General features: G+C 36.7%; 1 pseudogene across 1 annotated transcript in view; it reads right to left on the bottom strand.

The window, feature by feature from the left end:
* Positions 1–7,182, bottom strand: part of LOC306651111 (B-cell CLL/lymphoma 9 protein-like) — a 61,719-nt pseudogene extending 54,537 nt beyond the window's left edge. The window contains exon 1 of the transcript in view: positions 6,995–7,182. The product of the transcript in view is annotated as a B-cell CLL/lymphoma 9 protein-like (transcript). The remainder of the gene's footprint in view (positions 1–6,994) is intronic.
* Positions 7,183–27,755: the final 20,573 nt, after the last annotated feature.

Raw genomic sequence — 27,755 nt, 5'->3', positions numbered from 1 at the left:
TCTTTTGAAAAATGCCTGTTTAGAGAACTCATATTTTAACAAAATTTCCTTTTTGTGGTTTTTTTTTTTTTTTTTTGGTTTTGATTAAGTTTTAAAAAAGGGGAATTGATCTACAATTTTTTTAAAAAGATAGCTCTTTTAAAACAATACTTTTTTCTTACCACAAGAGGGAGCTGAATTATTTCTAAATATGACTTTCTGAATAACACTAAGGTTGTGTAAAATATACTAACATTGAGATTGATATAATTTGAATTTCTGAGTAATGCAATTACCAAATTTATAAAGTACTATTAAAACCCACTTTGCTTTTATGTAAACAGAGTTAACATTTAGATTAGAGTAACTGTAACTGTTCTTTCTGCCAGTTGATATAAATCTTACATTAAGAATGACTTTTAAAAATATCTAAAGATGATCTCAGTGGCTCAGGAGGCTGAGGTCAGATGATTGTCACTTTAAAGCCAACTTTGGTAACTTAGTGAGGCCCTAAGCAACTCAGTAAGACCTTGTCTCTAAATAAAACATAAAAAAGGGCTGAGCATGTGACTTAGTGCTTGAATGCCCCTGGGTTCAATCCCCAGTACTAAAAAGAAAAATCTAGATACGAATATAATATAGCCACAGTAGGCTCTCCAAACCCTGTATGTCCATCCAACTGCAAATCAAAAACATTCATCAAAAATTGTGTCCAAGGGCTGGAGATATAGCTCAGTTGGTAGAGTGCTTGCCTTGGAAGCACAAGGCCCTGGGTTCAATCCCCAGCAATGCAAAAAAGAAAAAAAAATTGTGTCCATATTGAATACGTACAGACTCTTTCTTGTCATTATTACCTAAACAATGTAATCTAACTATGTAACAGTGTTGATATTGTATTAAGTATAAGCAATTTAGAGATGATTTAAATTACATAAGAAATTATGTGTATGTCACATGCAAATACTACAACTGTTTTGGGAATTCTAGCTTCTTTTTAATCAACTTTTTTATAAGAGACTTGAGCATCCTTAGGTTTTGGTATCCATGCAGTGGCGTTCTGGACCCAAATCACCATTAATACTAAGGGATGTCTACTTTGAAATATTTATTAAGGTGCAGGAATTCTCAGGGAATAGAATATGACTTATCAAATAACTCTTCTTGTTCTCTTTTTTTTTTTGAAGTCGAGATTTCTAGTTTTTACTGAAAGATCAGTTTTGGCAAAACTGCCAGTGTTGCTGTGGACCATCAGCTGAGGCTCACCTTCTCCTGCTCTTTTTTCAGGCCTTTGTGTTTCAGTTGAATCCCTCTTTCTACCCGTGGGTCCTTTGCACTTCTAGGTTGTTTGACAGACTCAGGTAGAGTTTGACAAAGCAAAGCTCTTTCCTATCTTAACAAAGCTGTCTGCCCTCCCAAGAAGTGGAAGAAATACATTGTTAAAAATAATTTGAAAGTAAGAGGGGGTTTTAAAATGTGTTCATAGCTGTACCAGTAATAAGAAGTATGATTTTAAGCAAATCACTAACCTTCTTGGTGGACCTGAATCTCTTCTCTCTCATTCACTTCAAAAATCTTTTCAAGGGGATGGGGAGATAGCTCAGTTGGTAAAGTGCTTGCGTTACAAGCAGAGGGCCCTGGGTTCAATCCCCAGCACTGCAAAAAAAAAAAAAAAAAAAATATGTTTTCAAAATACAGAAAAAGTTCAAGAAATAATAGATCACATAATTATGTGCATTAACATTTCTGTCATTTTTACTTCATATATAAAACAGCATTGTGATTTGAAAATTTACTCAAGTGGTATTATATCATATTATTTTACAACTTGTTTTTCTCAATCAACTTTATAAGATATAATTTTATTGATATCTAGAGATTTAAGTCACTTTAACTTGTATATGATGTTGCAGTATAGAAATACACCTAATTTTATTTATGCATTCTATTTATGAACTTTGAATTTTTTTCATTCCTCCCTTTCACGAAAAATGGTGCAATAAACATCTGTATGTGTGTACGTGTATCTTTATACGCACAAGTAGGGGCTTCTTGATGCGTAAATTTGGAAGTGGAAGTACTAGGTCACAGGTTATATACATTTTTTTGGTACCAGGGACTGAACCTCGGTGATTAAAAGAAAGAAGTGGCTTTTACCTTGACTATAATTTGACTATAATTAACTGCTACAATGCTACCTGGGAAATCTCTAGCAAAGTTGACATGCCACATATTGGAAAATAGTGCCTTTTAAAACCCTATGAAGATTAAAAATATTTTAAGTTTTTTATGAAAATACATTGTGATTTTATAACCAATTTATTTTTTGGGGTGGCAGGGATTGAACCCAGGGGCACTTAACCACTGAGCTACATCCACAGCCCTTTCTACTTTTTCAGGGTCTTACTAAGTTGCACAGGGCCTTGCTAATTTGCTGAGGTTGGCTTTGAACTTGCAATCTTCCTGCCTCAACCTTCTGAGCTACTGAGATTACAGGCATATGCCCCCACACCTAACTACATATTTATATATTCCAATTTATTCAATGATATTCAAGAAATTCTGAGGACCTACTTTATGCTGGATACCCTTTTATGTGCCAGGGCAAAACAGAAATTAGTGATAGTAAAGAACGAAAATTAGTGGTAGTAAGGATGATAAGAGGAAAAAAAGCAGAAATCTATTTTTAACATTGCAATATGATAAATTTTAATGAGCATGAATTGATTTTATAACAAAAATAGAGTTAGAAAAGGACAGATGAGGGCTGGGGTTGTGGCTCAATGGTAGAGTGCTCACCTAGCATGTGTGAGCACTGGGTTCGATTCTCAGCACCACATTAAAAACAAACCAGCAAAATAAAGGCATTGTGTCCATCTTCAATTAAATCTTTTTAAAATAAAGAAAAGAACAGATGAGGAAGGATTTGACATAAAGGCTCAAGGCATAGGAATTATTTTGCAATCCCCATAAAAATATCAATAACATTCTTCACAGAACTAGAAAAAAAATCATAAAATTTAGTAAGGTGCAGATGCACACAACTGTAATTCCAGCAACTTGGGAGGCTAAGGCAGGAGGATTACAATTTTCAAGTACAGTCTCACCAACTTAGGGAGACCTTATCTCTAATAAAAAAGGGCTGGGGATACAGGTTTTGGTAGAGCAACCCTGAATTCCATGCCCAGTATCCCCCAACACACACATAAAACATTCATATTGAAGCACAATAGACTCCAAGTAGACAAAGCTATCTTCACCAAAAAATGACAAAACTGAAAGCATTACAATACCTAATTTTAAGAGATACTACAGAGTTATAGTACCTAGCAAGCAATGGACCTTGCATTTAAATATACACATAGATGAATGGAACAGAATACAGATCGAAAATAAAACCATGGATGTATAGTCAACTGATTCATGGCAAAGGTTCCAAAAACATATACAGCCTCTCCAATAAATGGTGCTTAGAAAACTGGAGATTCACATGTATTAGATTGAGACTTGACCCCTATCTCTCATCTGTAAAAAAATCAACTTAAAATAGATCAAAGACTTGAAACTTGAACCCTATCTCCTATCTTATACAACAAAGAACTCAAAATGGATCAAAGACCTAAATGTAAAAGCTGAAATTATGAAAGTGCTATAATATAGTAACAAAGTACTAGAATAGTGAAAATATTTTGAGATTGGTACAGGTAATGATGTTTTTGGGTATGACCCCAAACGTACAGGAAGCAAAAGAAAAGCAGACAAATTGGATCACACCAAACTAAAAACCTATACAGCAAATAAAACAATCAACAGAGTAAAGAGACAGGCTATAGAATGAAGAGAATATTTGCAAGCTACTTATCTGACAAGGGTTTAACGTTTAGAATATATAAGCAACTCCAAGAACTTAAAAAGTAGAAACACAAATGACCAATTAAAAAATAGGCAAGCAGTGTGAGGCAAGTCAACAGTGCCCCAAGAAATTGGGAAGAATCTGGATTTTACTCTAAGAGAAATGTGAAGTCACTGGAAAATTTGAGAAGAAGAGAAACATGATGGAACTTATTTTAATAATATCATCCAGTAACACTGAGAATATATTAATCATTACCAAACTCTTTTTCTGAAGTGGATATGCCAATTTAAATTCTAATTAATTTTTAGTAGGGTATAAGAACTTGGGCAATTAAGTGTATTCAACCAAATTCAATTTCATTTCTTTTTTTAGTTTTGTTTGTTTTTATGAGAAATGTTGATAATATATTTGAACGTTTCCAGCACATGGCATAATAACTGAAACAAATGGTATTCAGTAAATGTTGGATGAATGAACCTCAGAATGTTCTAGAACTAAAAGGCACATTAGATAATATCAAGTCTAACTCTTACACTCTGCTATTATAGAAACTGAGGCTCAGGATAGTAAGAATCTCAATCAAAGTTCCAAAGTGAATTAGTAGCAGAACAGGGATTAGAAATGTAAGCATCCTTACTCAAGTCATCTTTCCAATTCACTTAGGTTTCGTAAACATGACAGATCATAAAATCATCTGGGGGTTACCTCCATCCACCCACATTAAGGAGGATGTGGAGAAAAGGGAACATTTCCAAGTTGTTGGTGGGTGGGAATGTAAATTAGGACAGCTAATAGGGAAAACAGTATAGAGGTTCCTCAAAAATTAATATAGAATTACTACATGATCCAGCAATCTTTCTCATGGGTACATATACACAGGAAATGAAGTCAGTATGTTGAAGGGATAACTGCGTATCCACCTTTACTACAACACTCTCCACAATAACCAAGGAAAGGCAAGAACCTATGCATCCTTCAACTGATGAATGGAAAAAGAAAATGTGGTCCATACACAAAATGGAATACTATTTAGCCATAAAAAGAATGGAACCCTGTCATTTGAGACAACATGGACGGAACTAGAAATAATTATGTTAAGTGAAATTAGCCAGATACAGAGTGACAAGTACTATATAACCTCACTTATATGCCAAAGTTAAAAAGTTGATCTCATAGAAGCTGAGAAGAATGATGTTTATCAGAGGCCACCATACTGTCAGGTGACTACAGATAATAATAATGTGCTGTATATTTCAAAAAACTAGAAGAAAGGATTTTGAAAGTTTTTACCTCAAATAAGTACTAAATGGCCAGAAGTATTGCAGCATGCCTCTAATCTCAGCAATTTAGGAGGCTGAAGCAGGAGGATCACAAGTTCAAGGCCAGCTTTAGCAATTTAGCAAGGCCCTAAACAACTTAGCCAGACCCTGTCTCAAAATTAAAAAAAATAATAAAATGCTGGGGATATGGCTCAATGGTTAAATTCCACTGGTTTCAATTGCTGGTACAAAAAATAAATAAATAATTACATTTGCCTTTCTCTTTCTCTTTTTAAATCACCCTCCCTTATTTTGAATTAGCTTCTGCATATCACAGAAAATATTCAACCTTTGACTTTGAGCCTGGCTTATTTCACTTATGCATTTACTATATATATATATATATATATATATAATGTAACTATGATATTTGACTTTGAGCCTGGCTTATTTCACTTATGCATTTACTATATATATATATATATATATATATATATATATATATATATATATATATATATAATGTAACTATGATAAGTCATTAATTTTCCTGGTATAACAGATTAGGTCAGGGCTAAACTTAAAAAGTCCATTAAAGAAAAATATTAAATGAAGAGTTCAGATGGTCCTCCAATACACCAAAATGAAGGTGGTACAGATATGACTGAAATTTGAGAACAATGATAAGATCCCTGAGAACAAGGAATAGACCCCAGCATATTTGTTTCCAACACTTCCATAACAAAAGAGCAATTCGATAATTATACCAGTGCATCCAACTTTACACATTTTCCAAGTATTTACATAAGATAAATGACTAGATGCAGAATTACTGGATGCAGAGGTATGTGTGATTTTAATTGTCCTCCCCAGAGTGTGATAAAAAATTTACATCTCCTCCAGCAGTATAAAAGAGTTCCTGTTTTCTACAAATACACTCATTCAGATAGGATATTAATATCATTATATTATATGACAATGTGAGAGATAAAAGGTGATTAACTTATTGCATTCCATTAACTAAAAATTATGTTGAATATTTTTATACATTTAATGGCTATTTCTATTTCTTATTTTAGTAGATATTTCAGTGTATTTTTATCTTTTGGGCCATTTTCTTATAGATTTGCAAGAACTTGTATTTAAATGATTATTTGTTACATATGATGCAGCCCATTCTAGATTGGTTGACCTTTTGTGTGTGATAACTTCACTTATAGTCAGGCATTTCCTTACATTTCTTTTATTATGTTCAGGACATCCTTCTCTACCTTAATGTCACTTATTATGTTATTTTAATGATTTTCCTTCTTACATTTAAATATTTATCAAATTTGGTTTCTATTATGTGAAAGGTAGTCATTGTTTTTCGACAATAACATAATTTAATAAAATAATAAAATGTTTCATTTGCATTCCCTCTTTCAGTATATTTAAGTATTTTCTTTTACTTGGTACTTCTTTTTTAATTTTAGATAGCTTTAAAATTAATACAACAAAACAAATGCATGCAAGAGTATTCAAGTATAAAAGAGTACATAATAAATTTTTAAAAATAGGCCTTTCCCTAAACCCGGTCACTTTACCTCAGATCTTAGATTAAACTGTCTTAAAACACATGCACTCATTTAAAGTATTTATTGAGCATCTTGCAAATGCAAGACAGTATTCTATGCACTTAGGACTCAGTAGTGAACACAAAGCACAAAAACACCTATGTTCTCATAGAGTTACCTGTAGATGTCCCTGCACACAAGGAGTCCTGAGCTGTATTGCTCTCAATCTACAAGGCACAAGAATCAAAACTGCATCTGAAAAAGGGACCCTTATAAGAATATTTGATACTTCATCAGGGCACCTGATCTAAGAGCTGTGAAGAAGATCCCAAGTGTCTAACACCTACTGCCTAACTTCAATCAGGATGCTTCTCTCATTTGTGTCCAGTGACCACAGCACACTGCACATTTTTGCAGCTGAAGATCCAAAGTGGAATGAACAGTCCAGTTTGGCATCAATCAGTTTCCTCCCAAAATACTTCAGTTCCAAATGGAGTTTCTCCAAGTTGCAGGCCTCCTCAGGCTCTCCATGCATTTGTGCCTTTGGAACAGAGCTGAATGCAGTTATTGCAATCTTTGTCCCCTTCAGCTACCAGAAGTTGCTGTTCAACCCCAAAGGTGAATGAATCTGGGGTGTATGCACGCAGTTCCTGGAAATGACTGATGAAAAGCTGTGACTCTGCCATGAACAGTCCACGCTTACCTCCCAGTGCCCAGAACCTTGTGGGAACTGGGCTGGAGGGACTGCCCAGGACCTCAGTCTGGAAGCCATACATGGTTCTCTGCTTTCCTGAGAAAGGCCTCCCATTACTTGTATTAAAGAGAACACTCCTCACCACACCTGGATACTCAGTGGTTGTGGGCAGCCCACGCTTGCCCACTAGCCACTACCCTTTATCTCCGTTGTGTCCTTAGCTTGTAGCTCCAGTGCATCCTCCATTGATGGACTCCATCCCAGCCTAGGGACAGGGTTGCTAAGGATGGGCACATTGCAGTTTGTTCCTGTGACAGATTTATTGTTTTTTCTGAGAATCAGGCAAGGGTGGAAAGTTAGAAGTGCATCACCACCTGGAGCCTGCACCTACACTCCTGGCACTCTAGCGTATCTCCCTTGGGGAACACAGCCTGCTCTGTGCCTGGAGGTGCTGTCTTCATCCTTTCAGAGCTATTAGGATGAGACGGAAACCCACTCTCCACTGCACAGAGTTGTGTCCACCCACCAGAGTCCTGTCCTTACCTGGGGGAGGGACTGTGGCACTTTCCCACCACCTGTGGGCACAGAGCAGCATAGTCTCTGAAAGTTGTTCATGAAGGTGAGCATCACAGCTGTGTGCAGCAGCACCTGCAGGTCCTGTGGGTCCTGCAAGTGTGGAGGGAGATGCCTCCACAGGTCCTCTGCACTCCCCTCTCCTGCCACCCTCCATCCCCAACACTTGTAACTGCACACTAAACTTCTGGGAGCCAAAGGCTCTTGCCATTTTTAAAGCTTGGTGACCACGATAGGTCATGGGCTCCACACTGTCTGTGCTGTTGAGCTATGTGTTTAATTTTCTTAAATTTCTATTAGAGGAGCTTACTTTTGTGGTTTTGCTTTCAGGTTGCAAACTTTTAAAATCTGCGTATTAGCGAGTTCTAAGTTTTGCCATTTCTTTGCTGTTGTGTGGTCCACAGTCTGTGAATTCCCATGTCAAGCATGCATGTTACCTATGTGTATTAAATCATAAACTTTAACTTTGCATACTTATTTGTATGGTTTCTTTAAATAAAAGTGACAAATTTTGTTGAATGCCAAAAAAATTTAAAAATAAAAAAACAAGAATAGGGAAAGAAGAGCTTAAACTATCACTATTTGCCAAAGACAATTCTATATTTAGAGGATCCAAAATATTCCACCAGAAAACTTCTAGAACTTATAAATGAATTCAGCAAAGTAGCAAAATATAAAATAAACACCCGTATATCTAATTCATTTGTATTCATAAGAGATGAAGCCTCTGAAAAAGAAAGTAGGAAAACTCTCTCATTCACAATAGCCTCAAAAAAATAAAGTACTTAGGACTCAATCTATCAAAAGAGGTGAAAGACTTCTACAATGAAAACTACAGAAAATTAAAGAAAGAAATTAAAGAAAACCCTAGATGATGGAAAGATCTCCCATGTTCTTGGATAGGCAGAATTGATATTGTCAAAATGGTCATACTACCAAAAGCATTTTACAGACTCAATGCAATTCCAATTAAAATCCCAGTGATATAACTCATGGAAACAGAGAAAGCAATCATGAAATTCATTTAGAAAAATGAGACCCAGAATAACCAACACAATTCTTAGCAAGAAGAGTGAAGCAGAGGCATTGCAATACCAGACCTTAAATTATACTACAGAGCTATAGTAACAAAAGCAGCATAGTATTAGCACCAAAATAGTCAGGTTGACCAATGGTACATAATAGAAGACACAGAGACAAACCCACATAAATACAGTTATCGCATAATAGACAAGGGTGTCAAAACATGCAATGGAGAAAAGATAGCCTCTTCAATAGTGGTGCTGGGAAAACTGGAAAATCATATGCAGCAAAAATAAATTAAACCTCTATTTTACACCCTGCAAAAAACTCAACTCAAAATGGATCAAGGACCTAGGAATTATACCAGAAACCCTGCACCATATAGAAGCAAAAGTAGGCCCAAATCTTCATCACGTTGGCTTAGGACAAGACTTCCTTAACAGGACTTTCAAAGTGAAAGAAATGAAAGCAAGAAGGGGGCGGAGGACAGAAAGATAGTAGAATGAAACAGACAGTATTACCCTATGTATATGTATGATTACATGAATGGTGTGAATCTACATTGTGTACAACCATAGAAATGAAAAGTTGTACCCCATTTGTGTACTATGAATCAAAACACAGTCTGTAAAAATAAAAAAGATTTTGATAAAAAAAGAATCAATAAATGGGATGGATCCAAACTAAAATGATTTTCTCAGCAAAGGAAACAAACAACAATGTGAACAAAGAGCCTACAGCATGGGGAAAAAAATCTTTAGCACTCACACTTCAGATAGAGCACTAATCTCCAGGAATTATGAAGAACTCAAAAACTTAACACCAAAAAACCCAAATAACCCAATCAATAAATGGGTTAAAGAAATAACAGACACCTCACAGAAGAAGATAGCAACCAATCAACAAATATATGAAAAAATGTTCAACATCTCTAGTAATTAGAGACATGTAAATCAAAACTATTTGAAAATTTCATCTCCAATTAGAATGGCAATTATGAAGAATATAAGCAACAATAAGTGTTAGCAAGGATGTAGGGCAAAAAGTACACTCATACATTGCTGGTGGGAATGCAAATTGGTGCAACCACTCTGAAAATCAGTATCGAGAATACTCAGAAAACTTGGAATGGAACCACCATTTGACTCAGCTATCCCATTCCTCAGCCTATACTCAAAGAACTTAAAATGAGCATACTACAGTAACACAGTTTCATCAATGTTTATAGCAGCTCAATTCACAATAGCTAGATTGTGGAAACAACCTAGATGCCCTTCAACAGATGAATGGATAAAGAAACTGTGGTATATATACACAATGGAATATTACTCAGCCTTAAAGAAGAGTAAAATTATGGCATTTGCAGGTAAATGGATGGAGTTGGAGAATATCATGCTAAGCGAGATGAGCCAATCCCAAAACACCAAAGGTCAAATGTTTTCTCTAAGTGGATGCTGACACATAATGGGGGGATGAGGGAAGATTGGAGGACCTTTGAATTGGGCAGGGCAGAATGAGGGGAAGGGTGGGAGCAGGGGAGTAGGAAAGATGGTAGAATGAGACAGACATCATTACCCTATGTACATGTATGATTGCACTAATGGTGTGACTTTACATTGTGTACAACTAGAGAAAGGAAAAGTTGTACTCCATTTGTGTAAAAGAAATTGAAATGCATTCTGTCATGTAAAACTAAATAGAACAAATAAACAACATTTCTCTGTTTTTCTAAGAAGATAGAAATCTAGTCATATGGATATTCACTAGAAAATACCATACGCAAACATGTCATGTATCCTGAGTCTTTGTTTCTGAAGCAGAGTGCATGAGGAAAATAAGAAATGAAGCTAGACAGGTAATGCATCATATATGGATATATAGCCCATTTTAAGGATTCTGACTTTTAGTTGGAGATGAAAGACCAAAACACAATTCTGAACCGAACAGTGACACAATTTGACTTCTGTTTCTAAAATGTTCTCTGTGGTTACTGTGTTAAGATAATATTTAACACAACATTAATATATATCACACAATTATTAATTATTAATGTTATATTAATATATAACACAATTATTGCAGTTATGATGCAATAATTGAGTTATGATGGCTTGGGTCCAGATAGGAGCATTAGGGATGGTAAGAAGTGATCGGATTGCAAATACCTTTTAAAAATAGACATACAAATTGCTGATGGATCAGATATGGGTTATAAAACAAACCAATCTAAGGGTTGTTTTGTTTTTCCAGGTAACAGAAATGACTTTAACTGACATAAGGGAAACCGTATGGGAAAGGGTGGGACATAAGGAGTTCTGTTTTACTTCTTAGACATCCAAGTGCAAAAAATAAATAGTTTGATAATAGGAGTCTCGAGTTCTTGGGAAAAGACCAAGCTAGAGATGCACATTTGTTAGCCATCACCACATAAATGTCATTTAAAACTAAGAGACTAGATTAACTCACTTCTAGAGTCAATACAGATAAGGACTTTAAAAAGAACTAAGGACTGAGTACTGGTGAGTGTGATGCCCTGTAATCCAAGGGACTAATATGTTTCAAGGAAGGAAAAGTGCTGCAACCCACACAGTGGTTAATTTAGAAAATTTCAGAAAACTGGTGAGGGGCAATGGAGAAAAGACAAACAGACACAGATAAAGAAAAAACCTAGGTGGTTCTCCATCTCCTGATGAGGGATGAGCTACCATGAGCTAGCTCAGCACATTTATTACATCGGGTTTAATATCAAAAGGTTTTTTTTTTTTTTTTGGCGTGTGCATATGTGTGTGTGTGTGTGTGTGTGTGTGTGTGTGAGAGAGAGAGAGAGAGAGAGAGAGAGAGAGAGAGAGAGAGAGAGAGAGACAGACAGAGAAAGTTTCTTCAAAGCAAGCAGGACCAAAGTCAAAGACTAGCAGCCCATTATATTTATCAACTTTTGCTCTTAATTCTTAACCCATGGCAGCTGTGCCTGATCTCAGGGTCAGGACAGATGGTCCTGTGGCAGGCATGGAACCTCCTTTGAACAGGGTGTCACTATAGCAACTTGGCAGTCTCACTCTTGCCTTTGCACAAAGAGTTCCCAGCAAAACGGTTCTCCTGATGCCTGAAAATCAAAGAACTTAATTCAAACCACCACTCTGAAAGAAAAGCAATGAACTATGACAAATGCTACTGGTGACTCCAGTAAAATGAGGATTGAGAACTGACCATTGGATCAAGCAATACAGCAATCTCTAAGTTTCTGTGGAAGTAGAGGTATAAAACTAAATGGATTGAGTATAACAAATAATGAGGAGAGGATTAGAGTCAATTATAGAAGACTCTTTAAAGGGGTTTTGTTAGAAATGAAAAAAAAAGAATTATCAAGAGGCAGAAATGGAGTTAAGAGAGTACATTTAAAGATTTAAGGTTATTTGTGTACTAATGGGATTTATTCAGTAAAGAGAATAAAACTAGTCACTTAGAAGGGAACTGCTAGAACAATGGCAATGGGAAGCACAGAGGGATGGGATGTTCTACACAAGGGGAAGAGCTGGCCTTCACAGGGGCCTGGATAGTTCATTTATTTTAAGAGAAGGGAAAGTACATGTTGTGAGAATGGAAATAAGTACAGTCATCAAAGATTTCTCAGTGAGGCAGAAAGCAAGGTCATATTGTAAGAATGACCAAAGATATCTTAAGATTTAAAAAGAGAGACGTTTGAAACTGTTACTTAAGTGACAGAATAGATGGATCAGGGAAATATAATCCATCATCAAGCCATGTTGATTATCTTAATCCTCTTTTAAATCAGACAACTTGGCAAAATTTTAAAAAGACATTGAAACATATATCTGACCCAGCATTTTTACTTCTAGGAATCCATCCTAAAGACACAATCAGAGATCACATAAATATTTACACATAAGAAAGCTCATTACTAGCTATCACTTAGATATCAAATAACAGAAGAATAATTAAGTAAACTGTAATATATAAACATGACAGAATACTGTTTGAATAACAAAATATTTCAGAAAATAGCTAATGACATGGGGGAAATGCTCACAATAATAGCAAGAGGAGTAGGAAAGTCCTTCCTTCATCTATCAATCTACTAACATATACTGAATGCCTACTATTATCAAGTAATAGGGATATGACACTAAATAAGACAAGGTCCCTATTGGTGGAAGGAATTAAAAAAAAAACCCAAGTAAGTAAGGTAACTATTATTAGACAGTAAGTCTTTAACATAAATAAAACAGGGCAATCTAATAGGGTAATAATAGGATAGGTGGTGAGGGATGCTGTTTTAGTCTTTTTTTGCATTGCTATAACCAAAATACCTAACAAGAACTGCTTAGAGGAGCAAAAATTTTTTAGGTGCTCACAGTTTCACAGGTCTCAATTTATATATGGCTAAGTCCATTGCTCTAGGTCAAAGATGAGGCACCAGAACATGGGGGAAGGGCCCAAGAAAGGAAATCTGCTTAGCTTATGGTGAGGTCAAGAAGCAGAGAATGATAAGGGGGAAGGGGCCACAGAGAAGATGCACCCTTTCAGGGCATGCCCCCAGTAACCCATCTCTTCCAGCCATACCCCACCTTCCTAAAGTTACCACCCATTCAAACTAGGATGGACTGATTAAGGTATAGCACTCAGAGTCCAATAATTTTGCCTCTGAATTATGATAGTAGATTTTGGGAGATACCTCATATCCAAACCATAACAGATGGTTACTTGAAGGAAATGACATTCAAGCTGAAAAGTAAATGGCCAGAGGAAACCAGTCCTGTAAAGATTTAGAGCAGGGAGGAATGTCTATCTAGGAAGAGGATATAGCTAATGACAAGTGGTCAGGACAAGGTTAATCAAGATGTGTTCTAGGAAATGTGTGAAGTCCACTGTGTGCTGGAGGAGTGATTAATGGGGACAGCAATAAGAGATGAAGTTTGAGATATAGACAGGGCAGAATGGAGAGTCTTATAGGCCATGTAAAGATTCTGGATTTTGTGCTATGAGTGATAGGAAGCTCCTGGAGGGCTTTAATTAGTTGAATGACATGATTATGATTTACTGTTAAAAATCTCCAGTCTGGCTTCTGGGGAAAGAACTGGCCATAGGGGTCAATGGTAGACATAAGAAGGAAGACAACCTGAGGGATTATTAGAGCAGCAGGGCATGTCAGATATGGTTTGTTTAGGGTATTAGCAGCGGAAGTGATGAAATCTAGTCAGGATTAGTATTTATTTTGAAGGCAGATTTGCCATGTAGACTGTGGGCTAATAGAGTAAGTAATGATGACTACCAGGTGTCTAGGCAAAATAAATGGGTATAGGGTTGCTATTTACTAAAATGGAAAATACTGAGGCAGATTCAGGTAACGTTTTAATGTATCAAGCATCCTAGTTTTAGAAATATTAGTTTTAGAAAAACTTAGAACATATTTGAAATGCCTGTTAGATACCCAAGTAGAAATGATAAAATGAGAGCCAGGTACATGAGTCCAGAGCAGGAGGAAGAAACATGGGCTACAATGAGATCTTCCCATTCTTTCCTCTCATTCACACCTCAACTTCTTATAACCAGGATGTTACTGCTGCTCCATTGAAACTGCTCTTACTAAGGTCAGCACTGTCTTCTGCCCATATCCAGATAGTTTTTAAAATTTTTATTGAAATATTTGTTAATACTTTATTACCTGCAATGTCAAAGTGCTTCGAGGAATATCAAGATATTTTTAAAGATGCTTGCAAGTTTACTGTCTAGATTAACTACTTGAAAACCACTACATACATACATACACATGCACTCAAGCACACACTATGTATAGTGTTTACAATCTTATTTTTTCAACAAAACAAAAATTTAAAAGAAAGTTTCATGCCAAAATTACACATCTAAATCATAATTTTTAAAGTAGCCATATTGTCTGGTGATAGAGACATTTTTAATAAATAGTCTATTTGGGGAGAGTTAAGGGATTTCCTATTTTTTATTTTTATTTTATTTTTATTGTTGTTTTTTAGTTACACATTAGGATTCATTTTTGACATAATTGTAAAATCATGGAATATAATTTTCCTTTTACCTGCCATTTTTTCCTGCCAACCACTGTCTCCTTGAATCTCTCTCCTACCTAGACTTCCAACATATGTTTTTCACTCCTGGTTTTCCTCATTCCATTTCTCTGGTTGTTCCTTTTTTTGTTCTTTGCTGATTCTTCTTCCTCCATTTCCCTTTCATGTTTCACTAAATGCTCATATTTCACAAATAGGTTTCTTCAAATTGGTGTGGTCCTCATTCCTTACTCTTCATCCTTTATCAATCCCATCCATGCCCATGAGTATAACACTCATTATGTACTCTCCAATTTGTTATCTACAAACCAAATGTGACTGAGCTCCTGTACAGAAGGTTTGCATTTCTATTCACCATTACTTCAGGATAGGAATCTCTCACTTAGCATATCAAAAACTCTATTTCTCCCCCGAATAATCTGTTTACTTTCTGAAATTTCTCCATTTAAAGGAAAGCTACAACTATCCATCCAATCTACCCAAGCCAGATTGAATGATTAATGATGACTTCCTCTACTTACTCTCCATGCTCACTTGTCAAATCCAGATTCTATAACCTTGACAGCTTTTAAATGCATCTTTTTTCCTCCATTCCCGTCAATAATGCCTTAATAGAGTCAACTTATTTTTTTCAGCCGAGACTATTATATAATACCTTCTCACCAGTGAATCTGTTTTTAGTTTTGGACTTCTATAACCTAGGGGACTGTACACATTTTCTGTAAAGAGCCAGATAATGAGTATTTTGGACTTTGGGGATTCCATAGCAACTACTTAACTCAGTTGTTATAGCACAAAAGCTACAGACATTATGTGAATTAATGTGTGGCAGGTTCTGATAAAAATTTATTTATAAACGAGGTGGCAAGCTGAATTTAACCTGCAAGGCTGCAGTCTGCTTATATCTGCTAAAACTTGTTCTTAAGAAAATGTTCTATCTATCAGAAGTATTTTCTCCATGAAACTTCCCTGATCATTTTTACCTGGTTTCCCATCACCTCAGGACAAAATCAAAACTCTCTTCTTATGACATAGAGGGCCTACATAACCTGCCACAACTTGTATTTCCCCAACATGCTATGCACTCACACTACAAAGTTCTGCTGTTCCCTCTGTCTTATTTCCTCATTGGCCTATTAATATTGAACACAAATTAGGTTTTAGGAAGGGGAGGATAATGATGAATTTCCTCATGGCCTTGTTACCTGTGACATTTCTACAATAGATATTCCTGGCATGTAGCTGAATATTCCAGCCTGATGCTCAAGAAAGAACAGATTAACAGAAGTAAAATAGAGAGATTCAAAGGGAGGAAAATCAATGATATCACATATAGCACTGAAAAAAAAGCAAAAAAGAATAAACTTTTCTGATCTTTCTAAATATGAGAAATACAACTATCTTATTTAAATTTACATTTGTAAAGTAATGCATGTAGAAGTTGAGGTTGAGCCCTTTTGTATATAAAAGACTTTTCTATGAACTCTACATGCTTTCCCAGATTTTCTTCCCTTGGTACCAGGGATTGACCACAGGGGTGCTCAATCACTGAGCTATGTCCCCAACCTCTTTTTATATCACATTTAGAAACAGGGTCTCGCTGAATTGCTTAGTGCCTCACTAAGTGGCTGAGGCTGGCTTTGAACTCACGTTTCTCCTGCCTCAGCCACCCTAGCTGCTGGGATTACAGGCGTGCACCATCATGCCTTGTGTTTTTCCTATTTCCTAACAAATTGTTAGCCTTTTCCTATTTATCAATTTATAACGAGTTTTTAAGATTCCTTTATATACAACAAATATTCTCTCATGTTGCTACATATATTCTTCTCCAAGTATTTTTACTTTAAAATTATTGGAATTTTTAGGTATAAAATTTTTCAACATTGATAATTTATCAGCCTTCCTTTTTTGGTTTTTAGGTTTTATATTTTCCAGTCCTACTTCAAGATTATAAAAATAATCAGCCCTTCATTTTCTCTTCTGGTATGTATATGGCGTTACTTTTAAAATTTTCTATTTTCAATCTATATGAAATGCTTTTGGAATATGGATTGGCACATTTTAATATCAAACGACTTGTGTATAAATATTAATGGAAATAATTTTTAAAACACTGATTTTAATAAAGGTTGCAGGCCATGTGTTGAAACAGACTGGGAAAATAAAGGAGAATGAGAGCTAAACAACTTGTAGAATATGGAGGACACAAGTAGAGAAAACTGAAAAGTAAATTGAGAAGAAATTTGTAGCCTGATGGGTGTAATCATGATGAACTGTAAAGATGCTCAGCAAGCACTGCTCTAAGTCAAGTGCTTGTAGAAAAGAATGTTAATATTGTATATAGTAGAATAACTTGGATGTTTTAATATTGCCTGAGATTTGATACTTCAAACTTTTTTTGTTATATCTGGACTTCTCAGTGCACAAAAATATTAAACCAACAATCTTTTGGGAATTTCTCTTTCCATATAATAGTTGGACATATATTTTTAAAAAGATAATTCTAATATATCAATTTTAAGTTTCAGTTTTCTCCTACCTCAGTCTAAGAACAACTTCTTTTCTAAAAGTTCTCCTCTTGTACTATTCTCCCAATTAAGAGTACAGAATAAAACACCCAAAGTGACTTAATTTAAGGTTTGAATATATGCTATTGCCAAATATCCATAGAGCTAAGGTAACATCATTAAATACAGATGTATAAATATACATGTATAAAAATAATTAATGAAACAGTCTGGAGGCTAATAGGCACTTGGTTGTCATCTAGGACTTTGAATTTGATAAAAGTACCCAGACCTGTTATGAGTGACTCATTATTCCTAAAATGTTTGCACAAACAATGGTGGTTTGTGTCAAACACCTGATTTCCTTCCAGGGATCTGGAATTTTTGCATGTGCTAGGCAAAATACGCCAACTTCATTGATTCTCCAAATTTCCATGTTCAGGAGAACTTTCCTTATACCTAATATTTCACATGTGCTCTCAAAACTAGCTGAAGGAACTAAGCTTGTCCTGTGCGAAATTCTGGGATGTCCCAGGACAGGACTTTTGGAAGCTGGAGCCTAAATCTCCTAGACTTTGCTCCATTAATCTTTTCCCTATATTGATATGTTTTGTATCCTTTGAGTACAATTATATGCCGAGTCCTGTGAATTTTCTTAGCAAATACACAAACCATGTTATACAGTAATGCTATGCAATATTTACATATAGTTATTTAGAAAGTGTAGAAATTAAAATCAGTCAAAAATGTAAATATTATGCTTACATACAGACTTTATACTTCTCAATAAAGATTGGTATTAGCTATAAACCAAAAATATCTTCAGATTTAGGTAACACAGAAAAATTATGCTCTATTTTGTAGGCCTTACTTGCAGAAATAAATAGCAACAAAATTTTAAACAGTTACAAAGAGCCATTAATAATTAAGTCAGTTAATGATTTATTTAAATAGTTACTTGGATTAGAATGCTGAGGCCTTTTCTTCTTTATCATATGTTTTGGCATTCCTATGAAGTTCTTTTGCAGCAAACTTCAAGTTAAATAAGTGTCCTGAATAGAGGTTTAGGCTATTCAAAATTTCACTTCCCAATATAATTACCTGCAAACATGCTGTAAAAAGCATATACTTATAAGATTATGCTATTTATAACAGTAATCACAATTTTTGAGGAAACAGAACAATCTGTATATTTTCTACACTTGTTTTCTTTTTTCCTTGTACCAGGTATTAAATCCAGGGGCACTTAACCACTGAGCCACATCCCCAGTCCTTTCTTGAGTTTTATTATTTACAAACCAGGTTTCACTGAATTCTTTAGAACCTTGCTAATTTGCTGAGGCTGGTTTTGAACTCACAATCCTCCTGTCTCAGCATCCCTAGCTGCTGTGATTATGGTATTTAAAGTAGGTGCACCACAGCACCCAGCTCTATACTTGATATCTATTGAAAATCAAATCAGAAGAAGATACAGCATTTGTTAATTATAACAGAAAAAGTAAATTTTCATTGGAGAAACCTGGTAGGTAAAACTTTAACCAAGGTTAACATCATCAGTATTAAGACATTTCAACATCACTTAACTTTCTGAAATGATGATCAAGAAGGGTATAACATCATTTCTATGTTGTTGTTGCCAAAAACAACCTCAATCTACTCAAGAGAAAATATCAGAAACAATCCTGAACTGAGATACATGTGATATACTGATAAGTGTACTCTTCAACAGTGTCAACTTCTTAAAGAGCAAAGAAATACTGAATAATCCTCCAAACTGCAGAAGACTAAGGACATAAGGTGACTAAATGCAATGTGGGATCCTGGATTAGATTCCAGAACAAAAGGTATGTTAGTGAAAATATTGGTGAAATCCAAGTAAGCTCTGAAGTTTAGTTAATAATAAAATAGTGATATTGAATTCCTTTTGTTTATAATTATACTATGATTATATAAGACATCATTAGGGGAAGTTTGGTAAAATATACATTATTACTATTTTTGTAATGTTTCTTTTTTTTTTTTTTTGCATGTAATTTTTTTTTTTTTTTTTTTATTGTAAACAAATGGGATACATGTTGTTTCTCTGTTTGTACATGGCGTAAAGGCATACCATTTGTGTAATCATAAATTTACATAGAGCAATGTTGTTTGATTCATTCTGTTATTTTTTTCCCTTCCCCCCACCCCTCCCACCCCTCTTTACCCTCTATACAGTAGTTCCTTCCTCTATACTTGCCCCCCTCCCTAACCCTAACTCTAACCCTTCCCTCCCCCCCATTATGTGTCAACCTCCACTTATTAGCGATATCATTCGTCCTTTGGCTTTTTGAGATTGGCTTATCTCACTTAGCATGATATTCTCCAATTTCATCCATTTGCCTGCAAATGTCATAATTTTATCATTCTTTATGGCTGAGTAATATTCCATAGTATATATATACCACAGTTTCTTTATCCACTCATCAATTGAAGGGCATCTAGGTTGGTTCCACAGTCTGGCTATTGTGAATTGAGCAGCTATGAACATTGATGTGGCTGTATTTCTGTAGTATGCAGATTTTAAGTCCTTTGGGTATAGGCCAAGGAGTGGGATAGCTGGGTCAAATGGTGGTTCCATTCCAAGTTTTCTAAGGAATCTCCACACTGCTTTCCATAGCGGCTGCACTAATTTGCAGCCCCACCAACAGTGTATGAGTGTACCTTTCTCCCCACATCCTCGCCAACACCTGTTGTTGCTCGTATTCTTGATAATCGCCATTCTAATTGGGGTGAGATGGAACCTTAGGGTGGTTTTGATTTGCATTTCTCTTATTACTAGAGATGTTGAACATTTTTCCATATGTTTGTTGATTGCTTGTAGATCTTCTTCTGTGAAGTGTCTATTCATTTCCTTAGCCCATTTGTTGACTGGACTGTTTGAATTCTTGGAGTAGAGTTTTTTTGAGTTCTTTATAGATTCTGGAGATTAGTGCTCTATCTGAAGTATGATTGGCAAAGATATTCTCCCACTCTGTAGGCTCTTTCTTCGCATTGCTGATAGTTTCCTTTGCTGAGAGAAAGCTTTTTAGTTTGAATCTATCCCAGTGGTTGATTCTAGCTTTTATTTCTTGTGCTATGGGAGTCCTGTTAAGGAAGTCTGGTCCTAGACCAACAAGATGAAGATTTGGACCTACTTTTTCTTCTATAATCTGCAGGGTCTCTGGTCTGATTCCGAGGTCCTTAATCCATTTTGAGTTTAGTTTCGTGCATGGTGAGAGATATGGGTTTAGTTTCATTCTGTTGCATATGGATTTCCAATTCTCCCAGCACCATTTGTTGAAGAGGCTATCTTTTCTCCATTGCATATTTTTGGCCCCTTTGTCTAGTATGAGAAAATTGTATTTATTTGGGTTTGTGTCCGTGTCCTCTATTCTGTACCATTGATCTACCTTTCTATTTTGGTACCAATACCATGCCGTTTTTGTTACTATTGCTTTGTAGTAGAGTTGAAGATCTGGTATTGCAATACCCCCTGTTTCACTCTTCCTGCTAAGGATTGCTTTAGCTATTCTGGGTTTCTTATTCTTCCAGATGAATTTCATAATTGCCTGCTCTATTTCTGTAAGGTACGTCATTGGGATTTTAATTGGAATTGCATTGAATTTGTATAGCACTTTAGGTAGTATGGCCATTTTGACAATATTAATTCTTCCTATCCAAGAACATGGAAGATCTTTCCATCTTCTAAGGTGTTCTTTAATTTCTTTCTTTAGTGTTGTATAGTTCTCATTGTAGAGGTCTTTCATCTCTTTTGTGAGATTGATTCCCAAGTATTTTATTTTTTTCGAGGCTATTGTGAATGGGGTAGTTTTCCTAATTTCTCTTTCTGAAGATTCATCACTTATGTATAAAAATGCGTTGGATTTATGGGCATTGATCTTGTAACCTGCTACTTTACTGAAATCACTTATGAGTTCTAAGAGTTTTCTGGTGGAATTTCCAGGTTCCTCTAAATATATAATCATGTCATCAGCGAACAGGGATAGTTTGAGTTCTTTTCCAATTCGTATCCCTTTAATTTCTTTGGTTTGTCTAATTGCTCTGGCCAGAGTCTCAAGAACGATGTTGAATAGAAGTGGTGAAAGAGGGCATCCCTGCCTTGTTCCAGTTTTTAGGGGGAATGCTTTCAGCTTTTCACCATTTAGAATGATATTAGCCATGGGCTTAGCATAAATGGCCTTTACAATATTAAGGAATGTTCCCACTATCCCTATTTGTTCTAGTGTTTTGAGCATGAAGGGGTGCTGTATTTTATCAAATGCTTTTTCTGCGTCTATTGAAATAATCATGTGATTCTTGACTTTAAGTCTATTAATATGGTGAATTACGTTTATTGATTTCCTGATGTTGAACCAACCTTGCATCCCTGGGATGAAACCCACTTGATCATGGTGCACTATCTTTTTAATATGTTTTTGTATGCGATTTGCTAAAATTTTGTTGAGAATTTTTGCGTCGATGTTCATTAAGGATATTGGTCTGAAATTTTCTTTCCTTGATGAGTCTCTATCTGGTTTAGGTATCAGTGTGATATTGGCTTCATAGAATGAGTTTGGGAGGGTTCCCTCCTCTTCTATTTTATGGAATACTTTGAGAAGTATTGGAATGAGCTCTTCCTTAAAGGTTTTGTAGAACTCGGCTGAGAACCCATCTGGTCCCGGACTTTTCTTTGTTGGTAGGCTTTTGATGACTTCTTCTATTTCAGTACTTGAAATTGGTCTATTTAAATTGTTTATGTCCTCCTCATTCAGTTTAGGCAATTCATATGTCTCTAGAAACCTGTTGATGTCTTCGAAATTTTCTATTTTGTTGGAGTATAGATTTTCAAAATAGCTTCTAATTATGTTTTGTATTTCCATCCTGTCTGTAGTGATATTTCCTTGTTCATTCCGAATTTTAGTGATTTGGGTTTTCTCTCGTCTTCTCTTTGTTAGTGTGGCTAAAGGTTTATCAATTTTGTTTATTTTTTCGAAGAACCAACTATTTATTTTGTCAATTTTTTGTATTGTTTCTTTTGTTTCAATTTCATTAATTTCAGCTCTGAGTTTAACAATTTCCTGTCTTCTACTACTTTTGGTGCTGTTCTGTTCTTCTTTTTCTAAGGCTTTGAGCTGTAGTGTTAGGTTGTTTATTTGTTGAGTTTTACTTCTTTTATTAAATGCGCTCCATGAAATAAATTTCCCTCTAAGTACTGCTTTCATAGTGTCCCAGAGGTTTTGATATGATGTTTCTTTGTTCTCATTTACCTCTAAGAATTTTTTAATTTCCTTCTTAATATCTTCTGTTATCCATTCATCATATAATAGCATATTGTTTAACCTCCAGATGTTGGAATAGTTTCTGTGTTTTACTCTTTCATTTATTTCTAACTTCAATCCATTATGATCTGATAGAATACATGCTAGTGTCTCTATCTTCTTGTATTTGCTAACATTAGCTTTGTGGCATAATATATGGTCTATTTTAGAGAAGGATCCATGTGCTGCTGAGAAGAAAGTGTATTCACTCTTGGTTGGATGGAATATTCTATAAATGTCCGTTAAGTCTAAATTATTGATTGTGTTGTTGAGATCTATGGTTTCTTTGCTCAATTTTTGTCTGGAAGATCTGTCCAGTGGTGAGAGCGGCGTGTTAAAATCACCTAGTATTATTGTGTTGTGGTCTATTTGGTTTCTGAAATTGAGAAGGATTTGTTTGACATACATGGATGAGCCACTGTTTGGGGCATAGATGTTTATGATTGTTATATCTTGCTGATTTATGCTTCCCTTAAGCAGTATGAAATAACCTTCTTTATCCCTTCTGACTAACTTTGGCTTGAAGTCCACATTATCGGAAATGAGGATGGATACTCCAGCTTTTTTGCTGAGTCCATGTGCATGGTATGTTTTTCCCCATCCTTTCACCTTTAATCTATGGGTATCTTTTTCTATGAGGTGAGTCTCTTGCAGGCAACATATTGTTGGATCTTTCTTTTTAATCCAGTCTGCCAGTCTATGTCTTTTGATTGATGAATTCAGGCCATTAACGTTCAGGGTTATTATAGAGAAATGATTTGGTTTCCCGGTCATTTGGTTCATTTTTAAAATTTGTTTATTTATTTGTTTGACACAACTTGTTTCCTCCTTTATTTGACAATTCCTTTAGGATAATTCCTCCCTTTGCTGATTTGCTTCTTTGTTTTTCATCTCTTCCTCATGGAATATTTTGTTGAGAATGTTCTGTAATGCTGGCTTTCTTTTTGTAAATTCTTTTAGCTTTTGTTTATCATGGAAGGATTTTATTTCATCGTCAAATTTGAAGGTAAGTTTTGCTGGGTATAAGATTCTTGGTTGGCATCCATTTTCTTTCAGGGCTTGAAAAATGTTGTTCCAGGACCTTCTAGCTTTTAGGGTCTGGATTGAAAAATCTGCTGATATGCGTATTGGTTTCCCCCTGAATGTAATTTGGTTCTTTTCTCTCACAGCCTTTAAAATTCTGTCTTTATTTTGTATGTTAGGTATTTTCATTATAATGTGCCTTGGTGTGGGTCTGTTGTAATTTTGTGTATTTGGAGTCCTGTAAGCCTCTTGAACTTGATTTTCCATTTCATTCTTCAGATTTGGGAAATTTTCTGATATTATTTCATTGAATAGGTTGTTCATTCCTTTGGCTTGTTTCTCTAGGCCTTCCTCAATCCCAATAATTCTTAAATTTGGCCTTTTCATGATATCCCATAGTTCTTGTAGATTCTGTTCATGATTTCTTACCATCTTCTCTGTTTGTTCAGCTTTGTTTTCAAGGTTAAATATTTTGTCTTCAATGTCTGAGGTTCTGTCTTCCAGGTGTTCTATCCTATTGGATATGCTTTCTATGGAGTTCTTAATTTGGTTTATTGTTTCCTTCATGTCAAGGATTTCTGTTTGGTTTTTTTTCAATATCTCTAACTCTTTATTGAAATGATCTTTTGCTTCCTGTATTTGCTCTTTTAACTGTCGATTGGTGCGATCAATCAATGCTTGCATTTGCTCTTTCATCTCATCATTCAATGCTTGCATTTGCTCTTTCATCTCCTCGTTTGCTTCTCTGATCATTTTAATTATGTACATTCTGAACTCCTTTTCTGTCATTTCTTCTGCCATGCTGTCATTGGGTTTTATTGATGTAACATCTAGATTTGTTTGCAGCATTTTCTTTCCTTGTTTTCTCATGTTGTTCAGATATCAGTGGACCGCTGAGATATTGCAGATTTCCTCTGTTGATTTACAATGACCCTGAAGATTTCTATATATATCCCCTCTTAGCCTTCAGTAGGCTGAAGTCTTGGAGGAGGTTGATAATGCGGTGCTCCACAAGGAAGCTGCCTCTCTAGGAGTGGTGGCCTTCAGGTGGGGTATATTCCCTGCTAGTGGGCAGAGGTGCCTCCACTTGTTGACCAATGGTCATCCAAAGGGGACCTAGGCTGTGGGCTGAGGCAAGGCCTGTTTGGGCCTGAGCCTCTGGTTTTACTGTCCTTGTGGGAAACCTCACCCAGCAGGGAAGACTCACCCGGTGGGGAGGTCTCGCTGGTCAGTTTCCTCCTAGAGGTTCCCCTCAATTTACATCTACTGCCTGGGCTGGGCTGCCTTCCTCTGCAAAGTTTCCAGGGGCCCGGCCCTACCTCCTGGGCCTGGGAGCCTCACCCTTCGCAGATGAATCTCCTTAGGCTGCCCCTCCTCAGAGAATTTGCCCATAGGCCTGGAATCTTCGCTCCGCCCTAAGCCTGTCTCTGTGCGGCTCTTCCACCCAGAAGCCTCCTAGATCCTGGGACCCTGTTCTGCACCTAATCACCTGGCTGCGTGGCCCCTCCTCTGAGCAGCCACCTGTGGCCCCGAACAATCGCTCTGAGTCCCAGAGACCCGCCACAGGCCTCTTCCTCCAGACAGCTGCCCAGTATGCCGGTGCGGTCACTAGGAGTCCAAGAAACTCACTTCGTGCCTCCTCCTCCCACCAACCACCCGTAGCCCGGGGCAATCAATCACTCCGAGTCGAAGTGACCCTGCCCGTTCCTCCTCCTTCTCCAGATAACCCCCCGAGTGTTCAGGAGCAGTCCCTCTGAGTGGCTCTGAATCCACGTGACCCGCTGCACGGGTCCTCTGGGCCACCGCCCGGAGCTCTGGTGTGGTCCTTCAAGACCAAGCGTCCCACCACGCTTCTCCTCCAGGCAGCCCCCCTGTGTTCAGGAGCTGTCACTTTAAGACCAAATAACTCACCACTCGCCTTCTCCTCTGAGCAGCCGCCTGGAGCGCTAATGCAGTCACTGCGAGTCCAAAGGACCCGCCGCGCTCCTTCTCCTCCTTCTCCTACTCCTCCGGGCAGGCCCCGGGGTTCAGAAGTGGTCAGGGTCCAAACAGCTCGCCACGCAGCCCCTTCTCTGGCAACCGCCTGTAGTTCCCGTATAGTCGCCCGAATCCAAGTGGCTGCTCCTCTTCCTCCTCGTCCTCAGGGCAGGCCCCGGGGTTCAGAAGCGTCGTTCTGATTCCAAACAGCTCGCCGCGCGGCTTCTCCTCTGGCAACCGCCTGCAGCTCTGGCGCAGTCTCTCCGAATCCAAGTGGCCACGCTCCTCTCCTCCTCCTCAGGGCAGGCCCCGGTGTCCTGAGTCCACACAGTTCTCCCCGCCACTCCTCCCCCGGGCAGCCGCCGGAGCCCCAGTGGCTGCTCCGAGTCCCAGCGCTGTGCCGAGCGGCCTCCTCTATGGCGCTCCAGCGGGGGGAGGGGCGTCTCGCCGGCAGTTCTACTTCACAAAGTTTCCTGCGTTCCGGGACCCCCGTCCCATCCGGGATGCCCCCCCAGGGGGTGAGAGTCACCCGGCTACTTTGAGTTGGTCCCAAGCGTCTCAATATCTCCTCTCTTGAATCCTGAGTTCTGGAGCAACACGTAATGCAGCCACCCTCTAGGCCGCCATCTTGAAAAACCTGTAATGTTTCTTAAAATGTAAAATTAAGATCAAAGAGTTCAAATTAAGAAAGTCATTTAAAAAAGGAATAAAATACTCCATTCAATAAAATCTCAATGAGCAATACCACAAATGTTTAATTTTAATGACAAACCAAAATAAATATGAAGTATATGCACACTGATGACATAGACAGGAATTATTTAAAAACTAAATGGTTTATGTCATGATTAAATCATTAGTAAGGAAAACGCCATGCATTTTAAGGCCTTTAGGAAAAAGTAAAATGTTTTAACCTTGTTTTTGTGTTTCTCCATCCTTTGTATAAAAATGGAGAGGTTTTTTTTTTTTTTTTAAAGTTTGAAAGGGTTAGCTCTTTTTTTTTTTTAAAGTATTGGTATTGAGAATGGAACCCTGGAGCACTTTACCACTGAGCTACATCCCCAGCCCTATTTTGAGACAAGGTCTCCCAAGTTTTCTGAGGGCCTTGCTCAATTGTTGAGACTAACCTGGAATTTGTGATCATCCCTGGATCACTGGAATTGCAGGTGTGTGTAACTGCATCCAGATAAAATATTGACTTTTGAATTGACTGTATCACTATTAGGAAACATAATGATGACTTCTATTTATCAAAGCCAAATGATAAATTAAGCTACTTTGTTCATCTCTCAAAGGTATCATGGTTCTAATTCAACACCTTATTTATGGATAATGAGAGAACATTTGCTACTCTGAGTAGTTTTTAGGGTATAAATATGAGCTTTGTCGAGAATTCTTTTAAAAAATGAGGGAGAAGGTATGTGTATGATTCTGAGTAATTTTAATGAAAAACATACTTTAAATTTGTGAGATTTAATAATTTCAGTTAGGAAATTGAGAAAGTTATAGATCTATTTTCATACTGAATTGATTTCTCAACTTCAGTACTATTGACAGTCTTGGCCAGATATTTCTTTGCTATAGGGACTGTCCTACAAATTCTAGAAAATTTAGTAGTATCGGTGGTTTTTGTCAATTAGGTGTTAGTAGCACCCCACTTCTTAGTTGTAACAACTCAAAACATCTTCAGACATTACAAAATGTCATTAAGGGTAGGGCAGGGGAAATCAAACTTTATTATAAATTATAATAAGTGATAAGTGATGAAAGCAAAGTAAAAGAATTTTTCATTTCCTAAATTGTTTCCCAAATAGAACTGCTATTTCTGTAGGAAAAGTCACTACACTAAAAAGCTAAATTACAGAATTAATAATTTTAGATGAAATTTACTGTAACTACAAATGCGAAGTACT

This window comes from Sciurus vulgaris, assembly GCF_902686455.1.
Source record: "Sciurus vulgaris genome assembly, chromosome: X".
Classification (NCBI taxonomy): Eukaryota; Metazoa; Chordata; class Mammalia; order Rodentia; family Sciuridae; genus Sciurus; species Sciurus vulgaris.
The sequence above is the reverse complement of the archived record's forward strand: the minus strand, read 5'-3'. Positions and strand labels throughout refer to the sequence as shown.